Source organism: Pristiophorus japonicus, chromosome 6, assembly GCF_044704955.1.
Source record: "Pristiophorus japonicus isolate sPriJap1 chromosome 6, sPriJap1.hap1, whole genome shotgun sequence".
Classification (NCBI taxonomy): Eukaryota; Metazoa; Chordata; class Chondrichthyes; family Pristiophoridae; genus Pristiophorus; species Pristiophorus japonicus.
Genome location: NC_091982.1, coordinates 20,594,631 through 20,611,113, shown reverse-complemented (window position 1 = coordinate 20,611,113; position 16,483 = coordinate 20,594,631). Strand labels below are relative to the sequence as shown.

General features: G+C 47.4%; 1 non-coding gene across 1 annotated transcript; it reads right to left on the bottom strand.

Moving 5' to 3' along the window:
• Window positions 1–607: 607 nt before the first annotated feature.
• trnaf-gaa (transfer RNA phenylalanine (anticodon GAA)) lies at window positions 608–680 on the bottom strand. Its single transcript has one exon. It is a non-coding gene; the product is annotated as a tRNA-Phe (tRNA).
• Between the last annotated feature and the right edge of the window lie 15,803 nt (window positions 681–16,483).

Below are 16,483 nucleotides of genomic sequence, written 5' to 3'. Positions count from 1 at the left end.
AACCCTTGTAAAAGATTAGTGCTGGCTTGCGATGTGTCGTCATACGGGGTCGGGTGTGTGTTATAACTGGCTAATGAATCGGGGATTTTGCAACCAGTCGCTTATGCATCCAGGAGTTTGTCCAAGGCTGAAAGGGCCTACAGCATGATTGAAAAAAAGGCTCTGGCATGCGTTTACGGGGTAAAAAAAATGCACCAGTACTTATTTGGCCTCAAGTTCGAGCTCGAAACTGACCACAAGCCACTCATTTCGCTGTTCTCTGAGAGCAAAGGGATTAACACCAATGCCTCTGCCAGCATCCAAAGATGGGCGCTCACGCTGTCGGCATACAACTATGTAATTTGCCACAGACCGGGCACAAAGAATTGCGCAGATGCTCTCAGTCGGCTGCCATTGCTCACCACCAGGGTGGAAATGGCACAGCCAGCAGACTTGCTCATGGTAATAGAAACATAGAAACATAGAAAATAGGTGCAGGAGTAGGCCATTCGGCCCTTCTAGCCTGCACCGCCATTCAATGAGTTCATGGCTGAACATGCAACTTCAGTACCCCATTCCTGCTTTCTCACCATACCCCTTGATTCCCCTAAAAAAAATCACCAGATATTGCCGAAAACCGGGATTGAACCAGGGACCTTTAGATCTTCAGTCTAACGCTCTCACAACTGAGCTATTTCGGTCCGAATGGATGCATTCAAGAACGAGAAGTTCCTTGTCACGGCCCGCCAGATCAGGAGCTGGACCAGCCAGGATCCTTTACTGTCCTTGGTAAAAAACTGTGTCCTCCATGGGAGCTGGTCCAGCGTCCCAGCGGATATGCAGGAGGCGATTAAGCCATTCCAGAGGCGCAAAGACGAAATGTCACTGCAGGTGGACTGTCTGTTGTGGGGCAATCGCATGGTCTTGCCCAAGAAAGGCAGAGATACGTTCATTTGTGAACTGCACAGCACCCACCCTGACATTGTAATGATGAAAGCCACAGCCAGATCCCATGTGTGGTGGCCCGGCATCGACTCAGATTTAGAGTCATGCGTGTGCCAGTGCAACACTTGCTCTCAACTGAGCAATGCACCCAGAGAGGCACCATTAAATTTATGGTTGTAGCCCTCCAAACCATGGTCGAGGATCCACGTAGACTATGCGGGCCCATTTCTAGGCAAAATGTTTTTGGTTGTCGAGGCGCTTACTCAAAATGGATTGAATGTGCAATAATATCTGTAAGCACGTCCACGGCCACTATTGAAAGCCTACGAGCCATATTTGCCACGCACGGCCTGCCCGATGTCCTGGTCAGCGACAATGGTACGTGCTTCACCAATGCTGAATTCAAGGAATTCATGACCCGCAATGGGATCAAGCATGTCACATCTGCCCCGTTCAAGCCCACATCCAACGGCCAGTTCAGACCATCAAGAAAAGCTTGAAACGCGCGTCGGAAGGCTCCCTGCAGACCCGGTTGTCCCGAGTGCTGCTCAGCTACCGCACCAGACCCCACTCACTCACCGGACTTCCCCCAGCCGAGCTGCTCATGAAAAGGGTGCTCAAAACAAGGCTCTCTCTTGTCCATCCTGATCTCCATGATCACGTGGAGGGCAGGCGGCATCAACAAAGTGTATACCATGACCGCGCAAATTTGTCACGCGATATTGAGATCAATGATCCTGTGTTTGTACTCAATTATGGACATGGTCCCAAATGGCTCACTGGCACGGTCACAGCCAAAGAGGGGAATGGGGTGTTTCAGGTCAAATTGGCCAATGGACAAATGTACAGAAAACATTTGGACCAAATCAAATTGTGGTTCACCAACAGCTACGAACAAACCGAAGAAGACACCACCAACTTTGACCCTCCAACACACACAAGTGGCAATTGACATCATGGTTGACCATGAAGCTGAACTCACCATCCCCAGCAGCTTGGCAAGGCCAGCTGCCCAGCAGTCCAGTGAAGAACTAACCAACTCACCCACACCCGCATTTGTATAGAGATGATCGACAAGGGAACGAAAAGCCCCAGATCGTCTCACCTTGTAAATAAGTGTACTATGACTTCACGGGGGAGTGATGTTATGTATTTAACCCCTTGCAACCTGTATCACACTACCACCAGAGGGCCTACCTGTTGGTGTCCCAAGGGATCCCAGCATCCCTTGGGAGCACGGTATATAAGCAGGCCACCCACGAGGTACCTGCACTCTGCAGTCTCATTAAATGAGCTAAGGTCACACTTGCTCATTGTACATAGCACTCAGTTTCATCTTTTATTGTGAGCTTATCCACCTGTTCTGTCTCCCTGGTAAATACTGAAGCAAAGTAATTATTTAATATTTCTGTCATCTAGCTGTCACTGCCTGCGATATTATCCTGTCCATCCCTTCATGGCCAGATTCCCATCCAGACTTTCCTCTTTTTATTTATGTGCCTGTAGAATATTTTACTATTTTGTTTTATGTTCCTTGATAATTTAATTTAATTGTTCCTTTTTGCCTTTGCAATTTTTTTTGACTTCTCTCCTAATCTCTTCATTTTCTTGCTTGTCATGCTTTCCCCTGCTGCCCATATACTTAGTGTTTGCTTCTTTCTTTACCCTCAATTTTTTCCTTATGTCTTTATTCATCCATGGTGTCTCATTAGTGTTTTGCTTGTTCTTGTATTTTAGCAGAATATATTTTTCCCAGACTCTGTTGAACACCGTTTTAAATATTTCCCATTGCTGTTCTATATCATTGTTTGCCAATATTGTTGTCCATTTTAGTTTCTCAAGTTCTATTCTCAGCCCCGCAAAATCGGCTGTTCTCCAATCTTTTACCCTAGTCTTCATCATATTAATGTCCTTCTCAATTATTATCTTAAAGCATATTATATGATGGTCACTATTGCCTCGATGTTCCCCTACTTTTACTTCTATTATCTGCTCTGGTTCACTCCCATTGCTAGATCCAATAGAAAATCCTCCCTTGTTGGGCTTCTTCCATATTGGGTTAGAAAGGAGTCCTGTACACATTGTTGGAACTCCGTTCTCTTACTCCCTTTACCTACCTCTTCTGGCCAATTAATATCGGGGTAGTTGAAATCCCCCATGATTATTTTTCTGTTTTTTAGTAATTTCCCTAATTTGATTGCATATTTCTCTCTCCACCTCCCTTGCACTATTAGGTGGTCTGTAGACTAGCCCTATAAATGTGATTGATCTTTTATTATCTTTTATCTCTATCCACATGAATTCTATTTTTGGTCTTGCTGATAGCGATGTCACTTTTTTCTACTGCTATTATGTTATTCCTAATAAGTCCAGCTACTATACCTCCCCTTTTTCCCTGTTTATCTTTTCTAAATATGCTATAACCAACAATGTTTAGTTCCCAGTTTTGATTTTTCGATAATCATGTCTCAGTAATCCCTACTATGTCTGGTTCCTCACAACGTATTAGTGCCTCCAGTTCCCCAGTTTTATTACGGACACTATGTGCATTGCTGTACAGACAGTTTAACTCATTTTTAATAGCTGTTCCTCTCACTTTATAGTTAACTATCTTTTTACACGCCTGTTCTATATTCCCTGGCCATCAATATCCTCCCTTACTTTATTCTTTCTTCTGCTCTCCTTTCCTGTTTTGTTTATATTTAGGTTGGTTTAATTTCTTGTAAATCCCTCACCACCACCTCCACCCCCCAACCCCCATCCGCCTCCCCCATTTTACTAGTTTAAAGCCTTTGCCACATCCCTATTTACCATATCTGCTAGGACATGGGTCCCATCCCAGTTCAGGTGTAGTCCATTCCATCGGTACAGCTCCTTCCAGTCCCAGTACTAGTGCCAGTGTCTCATGAAAAGAAACCCCTCTTTTCCACACCAGCCATTTAACCACATGTTAATTCTCCCGATCTGACTGCTTCTATACCAATTTTCATGTGGCTCGGGCAATAATCCAGAGATTATTACCCTCGAGGTCCTGCTTTTTAATTTTGCTCCCAACTCCTGATACTTCCTGAGTAGGACCTCCTACCTGTTCTTACCTATGTCGTTTGTTCCAACATGGACCACGGCAACTGGATTTATCCCCTCCCTTTCCAAATTCCTCTCTAACCACCTCAAGTTATCCCTTACCCTGGCACTGGGAAGGCAACACTCCATTCGGGAGTCTCATTCGTGGTTGCAGAGGACACTATCCATCCTCCTTATTATAGAATCCTCCATCACTACCGCACTTCTATTTTGCTCCCCCCAAATCCCCACGCCCCACCCACCTTGGACAGCCTTCTGGGCCATGGTGACTTGCTCTGCAATGTAGCTGTGCTCCCACAGTCTTTCTCCTTGTCCTCACAGGTAGCGAGTACATCATACCTGTTGCACAGGACCGGTGTCTGCAGGACCTCCTTTACAACCTCTCCTAAGTCTTCGCTACCCGGCTCCCTAACAGTTGCAAACTCTCCTCATAATTTAACCTTTGGAGTCCAGGTATCATTCTGGTAAATCTACACTGCACTGCCTCCAAGTCCAATAAATCCTTCCTAAGTTGTGCCCAGAAATGCTCACAGTATTCCAGGTGTGGTTTTAGGTAGGAACATAGGAACAGGAGTAGGCCATTTAGCCCCTCGAGCCTGTTTCCACATTTCAATGAGGTCATGGCTGATCTGTGACCTAACTCCATATACCCGTCTTTGCCACATATCCCTTAATACATTTGGTTAACAAAAATCTATCAATCTCAAATAGCTGTAACATAACCTCTGCTAGATAGGTTTGGTTACTGGTTAAAAACAACCTTAAGACAAGGCTTCATTGATCTAATTGTTAACATTTGGTCTACGCCCCACAGGTCAGTGGTCTTCCAAAGCCAGTGCTTAGTACCATTGGAACTAGCAGGAAGGTGCTCACATGCAATGTTGCCCTAAGCTGTGCGGGCGTGTGGCCACGCATCGAGCGGGAGGTCCTGCGCAGTTCGTTCACCACGGCGGAAAAGATTTGTGGTCATGCAACAAATTTAATGGAACCGCGCACAAAAATAAATTAGAGGGAAGATTGCACACATGATCCTACTGCCATTCACAATAGCAAAAAATAAAAACTTGCACCATGACCACCGGACGTCCCAAAGTATGTTATGGCCAGTGAAGTACTTTTTGAAGTGTAGCCATTGTTGTAATGCGATACAATGGAAGCCAATTTGCAGACAACAACAACAACTTGTATTTATACAGCGTCTTTAATGTAGTGAAACATCCCAAGCCGCTTCACAGGAGTATTGTGCGATAAATATTTGACACCGAGCGGCAAAAGTGGAAATTAGCGCAGGTGACCAAAAGCATGGTCAAAGAGGTATGTTTCAAGGAGCATCTTGAAGGAGGAAAGAAAGATACAGAGGCGGAAAGGTTTAGGCAGGGAGTTCCAGAGTTTGGGGCCTAGGCATCAGAAGGCACGGCCACCAATGGTTGAGCGATTATAATCAGGGATGCTCAGGAGGGCAGAATTAGAGGAGCGCAGACATCTCGGGGGTTTTGGGGGCTGGAGGAGATTACAGAGATAGGAAGGGTTGAGACCATGGAAGGATTTGAAAATAAGGATGAGAATTTTGAAATCAAGGCGTTGCTTAACCGGTAGCCAATGTAGGTCAGCGAGCACAGGGGTGATGGGTGAGCAGGACTTGGTGCAAGTTAGGATATGGGCAGCCAAGTTTTGGATCACCTCTAGTTTACGTAAAATGCGGGAGGCCAGCCAAGAGTGCGTTGGAATAGTCAAGTCTACAGATAACAAAGGCATGGATGAGAGCTTCAGCAGCAGATGAGCTGAGGCAAGGATGGAGACAGCAAGCTCCCACAAACAGCAATGTGATAATTACCAGATAATCTGTTTTAGTGATGTTGATTGAGGGATAAATATTGGCCAGGACACCAGGGATAAAGTCCCTGCTCTTCTTCTTCCCTTCTCTGAAATAGTGCGATTGGATCTTTTGTGTCCACTTGAGAGAGCTCAGTTTAACGTCTCATCCAAAAGACAACACCTCTGACAGCACAGAGCACTCTCAGTACTGCACTGGAGTGCCAGCCTAGATTTCTGTATTTCAACTGTTTGAAGTAAGACTTGAAACCACAACCTGCCGACTCAGAGGCAGGTGTGCTGCCAACTGAGCCACTGGCTGAGAAGCATACCCTCTGGCCGGGCCCCTCAGATGCCTTCTCATGTGACAGTAAGTCAACAGGGCCAGACTGCAAAGGTATCAGCAGTAGAGAAGCAGCAGGTCCCGGTCAGAACATCGGGCTCAATTTTCCCCAATGCCGTTTTTTGGCGTATTGCAAGAGTTACGCCCTTTTATTTTGGCCCCAACTACTCCAAAAAAATATCTCGCAAGTTTCCCCATTCTATGTTTTGAAATTGCCGTCCTTTAGCTTTGGGGGATGGCGTCTAATATCTGTGCCGACAAAACGATGCCCCCCTTCTACGCATGCGTGAAAAAAAAATGATTACATGACTGCTATGGACATGCATGCCCAGTACAACTTCCGGTCAGCATTTGGCCATTTTTAAAGAGCCAGTTGTGTGTGAGAACTTTAATTCTCAGTGGAAAAATCAGAGCTGCAATATAATATGTAACACGGCTCAAGGACCAAGAATTTCTCACAGGATGAAGTGGAGACACTAGTTACTGTAATTGAGGCCAGATGGCATGAGCTGGACACCAACAGAAGACACATAAATGTTTCACCAAAAGAAATGAAGAAACACTGGAACCAACTTGCAGAAGATTACTGTGCAATGGTGATCACCCCGAGTTCTGGAGGCCAGTGCAAAAAGAAGTGGCAGGATCTTGGTCAAGTCGTTAGTGTACGTAATATTGTCATTTATTCAATGGAATTGCAATTGTAAATGTGACCATCTGTATTTGTCCCACCCAGCAGAATGACACCCTCTCTAAAAAGTTATATTTTCATCTTTGCAGAGGAAGGTGGCCACAACAAAAGGGAAAGAATAGAAGGAGGCCCGGCAAATCTGCATTCACTGACACCCTTGGAAGACAGGGTTGCTGCTTTGATGGGTCCTGCCTGGAGAAAAGCAACCACCACTGCACAAGCTGGGCCCATACTCAAGGGAGAGGGTAAGTCCACAATTTCCACAGTCTGGCTTTCCTAAATGTTAAGTACTACATGGGCTAGCCATGCTTCGGTTCATGGGGATGTCTCCGTCAACTACACTTCGGTTGGTGCAATGTGGTCCTTCAAATGAGCCTGCTGCCTGCGCTGTGTGTGCCTACTCATGCCACCCTGCCCCCTCCTGTGCTACTAACCATTTGTCTGTTCTGTTATATTTTGCAGAACTTAAGGCCAACCCTGACAAGGCTGAAGTCGAAACAGAAGAAGATTCAGATGCGGACGAGCTTGAAGCAGAAAACATCTTCCAATCCCACCTTCCAGATCAAAAGCATGGGGGTGAGGGGGAGGGGGTGTGGTAGGGGGAGGGGATGGATGAAGCCCCCACTGTTGTACTCACACTGGAGGAGGTACAGATGCCACCCATTGAGGTGCCAGGCCCTTTCCTGAGTGGTATGAGTGTTGAGACATTCCATGGTTTCACACAGTCCGAGGCTGGGGATTCCACTGGGATGCAGCGTGGCACACCCAGGGCCCCACCGTCCGAGGCTGCGGGTCCCAGTGGGATGCAGCGAGCCTCACCCAGGGTCCCACCGTCCGAGGCTGCGGGTCCCAGTGGGATGCAGCGAGCCTCACCCAGGGCCCCACCGTCCGAGGCTGCGGGTCCCAGTGGGATGCAGCGAGGCACACCCAGGGTGAGGAGGGGAAGGAGAGCTCGATAGCACTCTGATGAGGTGCAGGATCCAACAGATGTGGTTCAGATGATGGCAATGAGAGTGGAGAGCATTGACCTTACCCGATCACTCCTGGACACCATCAATGGGGTGGGTGATGAGGTATCGGGACTGTCGGGAGAAGTAACAACACTCTCACAAGAAATGGGAACACTGTCTGGGCACATGAGGGAGGGAATGTCACAGGTATTGTGTATGCAAGCACTCTCTTAATGACTCCACGAGGCAGGGATATGGCACTTGAACTGTACAGACTGTAGTCCTTTATTGCAGCTCCTAGAGTGAGGACACCAAGAGATGAGCTCCCTTTTATACTGGGTTACCTGCAGTGTACAGGTGACTCTTAGGTCTCCAGCAGCAGCACCCTCTGGTGTACAGGTATGGCATATACAAGGTGAAGGTACATTCAGGTCTAGTGTTACAATACAACATTAACATGCATACATAACAACACTCCCCTCTAAGCCTTTTCCAAGTCCTTATTGCCATGACAAGGGGAGGTGATCAGTAGTGGGCTGTGGGAGGTTGTGATGAGGGTTGTGTGGGTGCCAGATGTGATCTCTGTGCTCATGGCTGCACTCATCCATTACCCTCCCCCCCCCCATACAAAGACCATGTTGGTATCACTGTTGGAAGATTCCTCAGTGGTGGAGCCAGTGCTATGTGTAAGGTACATACATTGAAGAATGGGTAGGTGGTGGCATTTGGTGGTGGGCAGGGCCACAGGGCGGTGTGGGCTCCTTGTCTTCCATTGGTGGTGAAAGTCTGGTAATTCCAGGTTCCACCGGGAAAGCTGCAGGGTACTGGTCTCTCGCTCCCGGTGCTGGCCCTGGTGGCCAGGGGGAGTAGGGCCGATCCAGGGCAGGTTGCCAGTGGTGGTGGCTGTGCTGCCCATTGACCGCTGTCCCTGCAGTGGGTTTGTTCCCACTGGGTGTGTGTGAGCCCTTCCTGGGGCATCACATTGGTCCCGAAAGCGCAGGCTACATGGTCAGGTAGCCCGCTGGACCTGGGTGTCTCCCACAGGGGGTTTCCTCTGGCATTTACATTACACCTGTAGAACCCGGTATCATTTATCATTCTACCTTTAGCATACATGACACATTGACTCCGATCACAACTAGTTGACTCGACATTGTTATCTCTCTTTACACTTTCATATTTTGCACTTACAACACTTTCTTGTGTATCGATATCTCTGTACAGGGTTATATTTATCATATTAGCATTGCTGGCATCACTGTTCAACGGTACAAACTTGTTATTTACATCACTTTTTGCAGCATTCGTTACATTTCTCCCATTAGCCTTGCCGGCCTCTCACCATTTAACATTACATTTGTATACCTGCATTCATTTACTGCACTTTCGTCTTTAATATCACTGGCATCGCTGAGCCTCGAGTGGAACTGTCCCTTTAGTTGTTCTAGGTTGCCTGTTCCCTTTAAAAGGGCCTTGCAGTCTTTACCCCAATCCGGTTCGCCACTCGGTAATACGTGTTGCTCCATCAACGTTGCTCCTCGTGGTCTGGTCACAGCCATCTTGATTCCAGTTGCTTCACCTCCTGGTGCAGGCGCCACCTTCTCTCTCTCCGCGAGGAAGGCTGCGGTGATCCTTTTCTCCACAGGTTCTGCCACGGACACCGGGAATCTAACTTCTGCGCCGATCTTCTTCCCTCGGAGTCCTGCCACGGCCCGGAAGGTGAGGTGTAGTCGTTCAGGTAGGACCATCTCGCCGCAGTGTTGTGCAGTCTGTGTCGTCGCCACACAGTCGAGCTGGACAGTGGGATTTCCAGGTATTGCGATGGATCCACGTAGAGTGTCGATTGCCGGGGCACGGAGACCTTCATCACTCCGACCGATTTGGACTTGCTTCATCCATCTTCTGCCTAGCAGTGTTGGACCATCACCGGCAATGATCCACAGGGGAGGCTTGTGCATCGTGCCGCCATGGGACACCTGGACCTCCACGCTGCCAATGACTGGGATGATGCCTTTTGTGTAGGTGAGCAGCTTTGCCTGGATTGGGGACATTTTTGGTCATTCGGCAGGATTGTTCCAGAGTGTCTCAAAGGCCGTCTGATTCATCAACGACTGGCTCGCCCCTGTGTCGATCTCCATCGAGACTGGAACCCCGTTGATTTCCACTTCCATTTCCCACGGGGCACTCTCAGTAGAGCAGGTATATATTTCGTACTCTTCTTCCAGGGGCTGAGCAGCTTCGTCTTCATCAGTGTCGGAGCTCAGGTGATTGGCCAACTCTTCAGCGACTCGGTGAGTAAAACCTTTTCTACGCATTCGCTGAAGGTGACCTTTATTGTTGCAGCCTTTACAGGTATCGGCACTGGTGGGCCCTGTGGTTTCCTCCACAGCGCCAGCACGGGGCTAGCCGGTTGGCCCCATGTGGCGGACTCAGGGTTGCGGGACTCGGGGCAGCATTCTTGCCTCTAATAGTCGCCATTCTGTTCACTGTACTCATCGGGTTAGAGTCCTGGGTGGGGGTCATCATCCGTTTGGAGTCGCAGACCAAAATCATGATGGCCTGGCTCACTTTGATTGCCTTCTGCAGGGTGACCGTAGGGTCCGCAGAGAGCAGCTTATGGAGGAGGCCCTCGTGGCCGATTCCAAGAACGTAGATGTCCCTTAGTGCTTCGGTGAGGTGGTCGCCAAAATCACACGGTGCAGCCAACCTTCTTAGATCTGCAGCATATTTAGCAATTTCTTGGCCTTCGGGCCGCTGGTGAGTGTAAAACTGGTGCCTGGCTGTGAGGATGCTCTCTTTGGGTTTAAGTTGTTCTTGTATTAAAGTTACGAGCTCCTTGACGAGGCCGTGGATAGTGGGCCCACAACTGCTGAGCAGGATGGCCCTGCGTTTGTTCGTCAACGAGATTGGTGAGTCCCCAGCCAGGTCGTTCGTGATGAAAAAGGGTTCTAGCCTTTCCACAAAGTCATCCCAATCTTCCCCATCAGCGAATTTCTGGAAGTTGCTTAGATTAGACATGTTGTGCGGGGTACATTCGGAACCTCATCGCCAGTTATTGTGTATGCAAGCACTCTCTTAATTTACTTCACTAGGCAGGGATATGGCACTTGAACTGTACAGACTGTAGTCCTTTATTGCAGCTCCTAGAGTGAGGACACCAAGAGATGAGCTCCCTTTTATACTGGGTTACCTGCAGTGTACAGGTGACTCTTAGGTCTCCAGCAGCAGCACCCTCTGGTGTACAGCTATGGCATATACAGGGTGAAGGTACATTCAGGTCTAGTGTTACAATACAACATTAACATGCATACATAACAGCAGGTAGCTGATACACTGTCGGTGAACGTGAGGGAGGGAATGTTGCAGATAGTTGAGACACTGTTGGTGAACATGAGGGAGGGAATGTCGCATGTAACTGATACATTGTCGGCGAACATGAGGTAGGGTATGTTGCAAGTCGCTGAGACACTGCAAGGGCACATGAAGGAGGGAATGTTGGAGTTAGCTGCTGCAATAAGGGAACACGCCCAGAGCCCACGCCCATTGACATAATCAACTGCCACTCCCACTCCAATCCCCAGACCAGCCTCTGAAGAGGCCCAAGCCGGGCCTTCCACATTACCGCCTGCCCACGCCCCCCCCCCCCATCAAGAAGCGCACATTACCCAAGATGTTCAAAAGAATAAGCTTGGTATCAACCCGAGAAACGCTGCACCACCGCCTGCGGGCAGAGGTAGAGTCAATAAGATCAAGCACAGCGGGCGGTCTTTGAATAAGGTGGAGGAGAGATGGGTGCAGCCTTTCTTTGCTGCTGTTGTTGTTGTTGTTGTTATTATTATTATTGTTGTTACTGTTGTAACTGTTCTCAAATTAAAAGTTTTTCATAAGTTATGCAAATTTACAAGTTTAAAAGTTTGTAAGTGATCTTAAAGTTTGTAAGTGATCTTAATTGAAAACTTTAAAGTTTGATACATGAATATTTTTATTAAAGTTAAGTACAAACAAGTGTTACATTTTTGAATAAAATATATTTTAAATTATAACTGAATCATTTCCATTATTTGTTCCATTATTAACACAACTTTTTGAACTAAAGAAGAATCATTCCCATTATTTGTTCCATTAACACAACACAACATTACAGAACAGGTCCAAACAGTAAACATGGTCCATTTGGAATAGTTGCTGCTGAGCCTTCAGGCAGCAAAGCGTTCACAGATGACTTGCTAGCGCAAGGCTTGAACAATGGCACGACAGCCTGCCCTCCTCCACCGTCGTGCTCTGGGCTCAGGTAGTTACATGGCTTCCTCATCCTCATCCTCCTCATCATCATCTGCATCTTCCTCCTCATACTACCAGCTGCTGCTGCCTCATGATGGTTAAGTTATGCAGCATGCAGCACACAGCAGTCAACTGACCGACAATCTCAGGGGAGTATTGCAAGTAGCCTCCAGAATGGTCTAGGCATCGTAAACGCTCTATTATGCTGTGCTTCGCAATGAGCGACATGTTGCATTCCCGGTCAGCTTCGGTCCGGGTTACATGTAGGGGCGTCATGAGCCAGGTGGCGAGGCCGTACCCTTTGTCTCCCAGCAGCCAGCTCTGGCCTTCTGGCTGCTGCTGAAACATCTCAGATATAGCGTTCTCGCATAGGATAAACGCACCATGGGTGCTCCCAGGGTATCTCGCATCAACTGACATGGTGCGATGCATGTCGTCACACATGAGCTGCACATTAACGGAGGTAATTCACAGATCTCGGTTACAACTTCTTTGCGGACACGCAGCCTTCTCACACAGTCTGCATCACTCAGGTGCAGGTATGAATGCCTGTCTCAATATGCCCAACATGGGTAAGGCCTCCTGCCCATCATCCTACGCGCTCTGAGGTTCCTCACGTGATGACGTCAAATCAATCGTCTCCTCCGCAGCACCATCACGCAGAAGGCTTGCACGAGGTATGGCATTGTCAGTATTGCCCCCATAATTAAATTGTACCTTTGCAAGGAGCTCAAAACAGCAGGATGAGGAGTTAAAGCTTCTCTCCTCTCTCTCCCGGAGATCGACGTCCTAGTATGGGCCACACCCTGCTCTGTGCATGTGCAATAGGCTTGCTTAGAATGGGAAGCTACGCATTGAATGAGGACATTTGGGGCAACAAAGTTTAATACAATTCTATCATTTTAGATTTTTTTCAAAGTACCACCCTGCCACCAACTGAATGTCTCCTCACCGGGCTCGAGGGCCGGCCGGCAGAATCGCTCCCTCGCCCAGACACAGGGGCTCGGCAAACACCCCCCGGCTTCTTTTGAAGCCATACTCCGAGCTCCTGTATCCAGGCAAGGGAGCGATTCAGCCGGCCGACGCTCCAACCCTCGGGCCTGGTGGGAAGATGTTCGGTGGTGACGTGGTGCTTTGAAAAAAATCCAAAATTAAAGAATTGCATTTGAACTCCATTTGCTCCGTTTTGTGTTTCAAAAAATTAAGCTTCATGATGCATATTTAATGTCTTCTTGACTCCCTCCAAACTAAAAACAATGGCGTCTTGCTGCGGCGATTTTTTAATGTACGCTGGTTTTTCTTAAGTGCCCAGAAGGTTTTTTGGGAGTGGTCACACACAGCATCCTGGGAAAAATGTAAGTTGGCCAAACTTGCATAAATCTGAAAAACTGGCGCAGACATCAATTCTATGACGCAAAAAAAAACAAACCTAAAAAAAATCATAACTAACTGAGTTACGCTGGCACAGAAACTTTGGGGAAACTTGGAGATTTTAATTTATGCCAAAATAACGACGCAGATAACTGGGGAAAATTGAGCCTTATGATACCAATTGACAACAGCCAACAAATACTGAGTGGTTCATAAAGACAATCAGCAGACACCCACTTCATGTACTCCAGCCTCTGAAATAGCATTTCGGAATAGATTAGTCATAGATGCAAGATCACATACTGGGACTAAGGGAAAACGTGATGGTAATAAGGTATACAAGTTGACGCTGCCAGTGAGGGAACAAAAAAAACGTTTGGAAATCAATGAAGTTTATGTTTTGGTAAGCAATGTTTTCAATGTGTTTTTTAAGTGGGTGGGATGGTGTCTGTCTTTAGAATTTTTTTTCTGTATTCCCGTGGATCCTACACAGCTGTCTTTGTCTTTGTCCTTTGTCTTCCAACTTCCTGTGAGTAGCACTATTGGAAAATCCACTGGTAATAAGAAATGCTACTTCTAGTGTTCATTCCGTATCTGTCATCTTTCTTATTTGCAGTCTGCCACACTTAAAATGTCATAGTCCAATTTCTGTGTCACATTTCATAAAAAGAATAAAAAATACAGGCAGTTATTTGACACAGAAGCCAGGAAATTGGTCTCGTGGTGAAAACCAGCGAAAAGTAGGTGGCATGCTTGCAACGTGTACCAAAAGATAATGCTTTGAGGCTGGCTGGAAATTGGGCCTAGGCCTCATCGACATAATCAGGTGTTCGATGCAGCTCGGTGTTGGGGCCCTGGAAAATTGCCCAGTCTTTTGCAAATTTGGTATTGGGGTCCTAAAACAAGTGTTGGATCCATGCTTAGCATATTCAAGGGACCTAACTCCTGTTTCAGGCTGCCAACTTGGCAGCTGGTGCCCTTCTGAGGGGAAGGTGGCCCAGTATCAAGGTATTGCAGTACTTTGAGATGATTCTGGGGTTTGGGAGCACTGAGATGCATTCCTGGGGCTCAGAACACTGTGGAAATGGGTCCTGGATTATTGGAGTAGGTCCTGGGATCAGGGATCACTGCGAGAAGGGTTCTGGGATCAGGAAGCTTTGGGGAGGGAGGGTCCCAGGCTCTGGTTGATTTGGAACAGTCTCATGGTCTAGGACAGCAGCTTAGGGTTTTGTGAGCATGGAAAAAGAAGTGTGACTTTACAGAAAGTGCATGTAGGCACAAGACTTTCAATATATAAAATATGTACTTTTTTGAAAGCCCCAAATTAACTAGACTAAGACTGAGATCACTGTGAGGGGTGGGGGCGGCGAGGGGGTAGATGTTGCTGCAGAATACCACTGCCACAGCCCTCTGGTTCCAGTCACTTCTCCCTACATCCTGTTCTGTGCTCATCACTTCTTCTGCTAAACAGATTGGGACATTTTATGTGAGAGGCACTTTATCAAAAAGCTGCTGATTTGACAAATTGTTTTGTCACATTTCCGTCAGGTTTTTTTCTGTCTGATCCAAAACTACCAGAGCATGGGGATAAAGGGCTGGATTTTCCGATGTTATCCACATCTGTTTTCCACCCCTGGAGTGGCGGCAATGGCAACGGTAAACTCTTTAGCCAGGCGGTCAGCTTCCAGCTCCCCACCGGGCTTTTTGGGGCTGGTTTCGATGGGGCACGGAGCATTACCGCCTGGAAGAGGCGAGCCGGTGTGCAACGCCCCTGGTTGCAACACCGGCTCGCTTTTTGACTTCCCCCTGACCGGTAACGCTGCGTAGAACGCCCCCTGCTGGGAACGCCTGTGAAAGCAGGCGATCCGACCTGGAGTGGCTGCAGTGAGGTAAGTAATGTCCACCTCAGATAAGTGTGATTGTTTTTTCTTTTCTTTTTTTTTTTGCGATTTACGTTGTGCTGGCATGGGCTATGTATTGGGGATGTTTTTGGTGGTTTTATTCAGTTTTTCTTTCTATCCCAGGCCTCTCTTGGAGTGCTCCCGGGCCGGCTGTTTAGCTCGGGATTTCCATATGCTCAGCTGGCCTAGCGCACTAAGAAAGATGTGTAACGCCTCCCTTACCGCTCTGCCCACACTCAGGGCCCAGCTGCCCAATTTTGATGACTGAGGCGCAAACTGTTCCCGGGCACAAACCTGACCGCCCCGCCGCCATTAATGCCTCAAAATGAGCAAAGGAAAAAAAATCCAGCCCAAAGTCCAGAAACACAAACAAAGAGAGAAGCAGCCAACCCTGGGAACTTTACAGCAAAATCCTGTGAGCTCTAAGAGTGGGACTGGCAGGGGACACTTGAGCAGTTGCATTGCCGCTTCAGGGAGAATGGCAACAAGTTGGTGAACCTAGAGCCAGCCACAATCTTACATTTACTAACAACAGAAGATGCAGAACAGTGTGATCCAGCTTCCAGTTTAGAGCTGTAGCTGGACCCAGAGACAGAAGGAATTAATTTAGCTCCTCCAGTCAGTTAGCATCAGAATTGGGACAAGGTGACGTCAAGGGAGATGGTTTGAAAATAAATACAAAACACAAGCCAGTGCCTCCAACCAAGTATCAGAACTCAGCTCAAAGCTTTAGAAAGACAAAATATAATAGAAATGCTAATCAAAAGCTGAGATAGTTCAGCAAAACAAATACAAAAAATGTAAAAGGGTACCCATAAATACTTTCTACTGTGACTGGAGCCACAGAATTGCTTGCAAATATATATGGAAAATAATGGAAAAAACAGAGATAAAATATAATTCAAATATAAATCTACTAAACAGTAATGAGAAATCAGAGGTGCTGCATTTAACTGTCAATGAGGCACTCGGTGGAAATCCAGCAACAGAGAGAAAGAGAAAGGGAGAGAGTATTGACATAATGCTTACACCAGTTGAATATTGAGACCAAACGGTAGTTGAAATAGTAATTAAAAACTTCTTTCCGACAACACACCCTTGGTCCTACCCCAGACCCGCCCTCTGTCTG